The sequence below is a fragment of the Talpa occidentalis genome, unplaced genomic scaffold (genome assembly GCF_014898055.3).
Source record: "Talpa occidentalis isolate TD23 unplaced genomic scaffold, MPIMG_talOcc4v2.1 talOcc4.338, whole genome shotgun sequence".
NCBI lineage: Eukaryota > Metazoa > Chordata > Mammalia > Eulipotyphla > Talpidae > Talpa > Talpa occidentalis.
In genome coordinates this window covers 13,949-18,375 of record NW_023603607.1, presented here as the reverse complement: position 1 = coordinate 18,375, position 4,427 = coordinate 13,949, and the positions used below count along the sequence as shown (strand labels likewise).

The 4,427-nt window shown below is 41.2% G+C and overlaps 1 pseudogene; it reads left to right on the top strand.

Moving 5' to 3' along the window:
* Positions 1-3,621: 3,621 nt before the first annotated feature.
* LOC119256619 (protein BEX3-like) lies at positions 3,622-4,057 on the top strand (annotated as a pseudogene).
* The last annotated feature ends 370 nt before the right edge of the window (positions 4,058-4,427 follow it).

The following is a 4,427-nucleotide window of genomic DNA, read 5'->3' as shown; positions in this document are numbered from 1 at the left end:
TATAAGTGATTTTTTAAGAAGATTTATTTATGCATACAAGAACTGGGGTGTAGGTCAGAAGTGTGGGGGGTGAGAGTATTCACCAGAGACAGAGTGGGGAACAGAACAGGCAGACTGACTGAAGTACACTGTTGAGGGGAGTAGCAGGCGAGTCAGGAGAGGTCTGATGCACCATGTGGATCATCTCCCTGGCCGGGGATCGATCTTGAGTTGCAGTGGTTGCGGATAACTTCATAGTGCTGTGTCTTAACCCCTTGTGCCGCCAGGGAGGTCCCATACAAGTGATTTTTTTTATGTTATGGTGTGTAATCATAAGGTTAATTTGTTTAACCACTCCTTGTTGTACAGTTTCCACCAAAAGTAAATAATTCTGTGGTGAAGATTTTCACACACACATCTCTAAGTATTGTCCTGAAATAATCACTAAGCATGGGATTTCCTGGCTAAGGGTGTGCTCATCATAAAGGGTTAATGCTATTTATATTAATAAATAATTTTATTCAGTACTGCTAAACACTGGGACAATGGAAGGAAATTCTTTTGGAGAGGGCTCTTCAAAACAAAAATACCATACTTACGGTGTTCTTAAAAAATACATTTTATTTGTTTATTTTTTAAAAGATTTGTTTATTCATTTATGCATAGAAGAACTGGGGTATAGGTCAGGAATGTGAGGGGTGAGAGGATTCACCAGTGACAGAGTGGGGAGCGGAACAGGCAGATTTACTCAAACACACTGCTGAGGGGAGCAGCGGGCGAGACAGGAAAGGTCTGCTGCACCATGTGGCTTAGCTCTCTGGCCAGAGATTGGAATTTAGGCCTTGGCCATGATAGTGCTGAGACTTAACCCCTAACCCACCAGGGAGTCCCTAAAAAAAATAAATTTTTTTTTTAAGATTGCTTTTTATTTATTTATGCGTATAAGAACTGGGATGTAGGCCAGAGGTGCAGGGGGTGAGAGGATTCACCAGAGACACAGTGGGGAGCAGAACAGGCAAATTTACTGAAATACACTGCTGAGGAGAGCAGTGGGCCAGACAGGAGAGGTCTGCTGCACCAGGTGGGTTAGCTTCCTGGCCGGGATAGCTTGATAGCACTGAGACTTTAACCCCTGTACCACCAGGTAAGCCCCCTAAAAAATACATTTTAAGAACAGAACCATTTTGTATTTATCAATACAAAGGAACAATTTTGATTTCTTTTTTTAAATTAAGGTAAAATTGTGTTATAATACTGTATATGATCTGGGAAAAATGGGATCATCTCTTTAGGTGTATGTTAGCATGCCATACCTAAGCATCTATAGTCCTTTGCCATTAACCACTTTTGAATTTTTGAAACCCCTTTATAATCTCAAATTTTTGTCTCCTAAAATAGAAATTAGATAGTGATTTTATCAAGGAGTAGTATATATCTGTTTGAAGAACAGTAACATATAAGTTGCTTACATATAATTTATAATATATTGTTTATATTTATCATCATGAAAGTCTGAGCAGATATTTGACATTTCATTTGAAAGTTCAGCATCTGAGAGAAATGTAATGCTAGAGAGACTGTAAAGTTCCAGTGGTCCATAAGGAATTAAGCAGAATGTATCCTGAGCTAGATTTTAAGAGAAAGGAATTGTCACCACTATATTTTGACCAAATGTCTTATTAAGGACACCACCAAGAATGGAGCTTGGAAGCAAGGTAGCCCAGACACCCCTGGCAGCTCCATCATTCTGTGCTTTAATAACTCATTGGCAACAGGATGAAGTCGTTTATGTTCCAGACTTTGCCTCCTGGTATCTAGATTTTTATAGGTGTTTTGACTGAGGTGTAGAGGAGGCATTTTTTTGGCTGCTGATTTCTATTCCAGATTGTGGGATGTGAATAATTTGGTAAATTAACATCAATGGGTAAGACTGTTCTTTGTTACCAAAGGCCCCTGGGCTGCTTGTTCCACTGGATGGTCACATTAATTTGCAACCACATGAGGATGGCTGCTGGGCAAACACGCCCAAGTTAAATTTCCTTTTGCAGCTTTTCCCCCTATTTTGGATATCCAGGTAGCCACTGAAGTCTGAGGCAGCTCTCTCTTGTGCATTCATAATTCTGGTTAAACCTAGGGCTTCCAAAACTAATATCAGGGAGGAAAGATCCAAACCTTAGTGCTTTTGTGGCTTTTTTTTTTTTTCCCTGGGGCCAGTTTTCGGCCATGTTTCCAATGATCAGTCTGTACTCCTAGTTATATACTAAATACATAAACTGTGTGTGCTACAAATGATGTTTTTCTAGCCTGTCCATATAGCCTATTAAACCAGTGTTGGCAGTTTTCCAACCCGAGGAGAAGCATTTGGCATAAATAATATTGTCATTTGGGAAGGCTAGACATGGTTTGAAGAAGTGACCTTGTATAAATATTGTCTGAGGTATGACTGAGGCTAAATTATATGACAGGGAGCTAGTATAGTCTGGGCTCTGGGCCCTCCTGGTAATGAAGTTGCTGCTTGTAGTAATGGAATCATTTGAATTGAAAATGTAATCAAATACATCAGAGGTTGTTAAAAAACATGGGAATCACTCTATTTATGAACCCCCCAGTTTCCAGAGGATGGTGAAATGATGCTGGAATTTTCTTGTCCTTCAAATGACTGTCTTTTTAAGAGACCAGATGTCCTAGCAAGTGCCTTTTGTTCTTGCAGAGAACTTTCCTCAGTGTTGAGGCTTCTGAACGTGACAAAAATTTGTTGATCTATTACCTTGTTTGGGATGAGCTGTCAGCATTGAGCAAGTGTTGCTTGGTTATTTGTGAGTTACCTGGTGTATCAGTAGCACAGTACAGTGCCCCAAAGACAGTTACTTTTCATTTCCCTCTCAACACCGTACTTTAGAATTTCATTTCTTCTTTCCTGATCTGTATTACTAAAACTACCTCCTAATTATACAGAATTCCTTCCCTTCACTTTTTTTGATTTGCCAGATTTGTCTTTCAAAATCGTGATTTTATATTCATCAGTCCATTGATTTGTCCATTTAATGGGTATTTATTGAGTACCAATTGTGTGTCAAGTGGTTTTTTTCCTACTGTAATAAAATTGACAGTGTAATGGGGGAGAAAGGCAAGTAATCCCATTACCAAACATACAATTGTAAGCTATAATGAGCTTTTTATAGGAAAAAAAATCAAGATTTTTTGATAGCATTAAACAAAAGGAAGCTCATTTGGACTGAGCCGTTGGGGGGCACCTCTGGAGCAATGAGAATTATGTTGTGAGCATGCATCCGTCTCACCTAGGTCAAGATGGGGCCTGGGGGATGGATTGGGGAGGGGGGAGTGTTTACTAAACAGAGTGAGGGGCAAGCCAGGGTAGCAGAAACATAACGCCACCCAAGAGGTGGAGAGAAGGGCAGTGTGGCTGGCAAATGGAAAGGGAGGGAAGTGCAAGGAGGGCTTTGTAGGTCATGTTAAGAATTGTGGTTGATCCCTACCAGTAGCACGAAGCCTTTAAAAAACATTTAAGTCACTCGCTTCTGGGTACCAGGTCCCCGTTGCCCTGAGCGAGGAGGGCTGGCATCGCGGCCCGGGAGAGCGGAGCAGGTCTGCGGGTCCCGCGCCCGTGGCTAGAATCGAGAGGAGGAAACGGCAAGGATAGCCCAGAAAAACAACCAGGAAAATAAAGTCTCATCATGGCAAATATCCACCAGGAAAACGAAGAAATGGAGCAGCCCATGCAGAATGGAGAGGAAGACCGCCCTTTGGGAGGGGGTGAAGGCCACCAGCCAGCAGGAAATAAAAGGAGCGCACAGGCTCGAGACCTGCCCCTAATTTCCGATGGGCCATACCCAACAGGCAGGTCAATGATGGGATGGGTGGAGATGGAGAGGATATGGAAATGTTCATGGAGGAGATGAGAGAAATCAGGAGAAAACTTAGGGAGCTGCAGTTAAGGAATTGTCTGTGTATCCTTATGGGGGAGCTCTCGAATAACCATGACCATCATGATGACGTTTGCCTTATGCCTTGACTCCTGCCAGTTTCCATGAAATTAATACTGTGAGTTCCACTGTTCTTTTCTCTTGCATTTTCCTGATAAGCCTTTACTGATCCGTTTGCCATGAACCTTATGTAATTTTAATTTCCATGTGTGGGGTGGGTCCTGTGTTAGCAGCTTCTAATTGGAGATTGCCTTTGCACCAGTCTAGGTTTTTCTGTCAACAATAGTTTCACCCATTTGCATGGAAAAATGTAAAGTTAATAAAGCAATTAAAAAGCAAAAATAAATAAATAAATAAACAAACCAATTAAACAGACTTTGATTTGACTGCATTTCAAAAAGATTACTTGGGCAACAGTGGGGAGAATAAATTTCAGTAACCAAAGAGATCATGAAGAAGAGATATTGGTCAACCTGGATGTTGGTAATGGAAATGAGGAGTAGG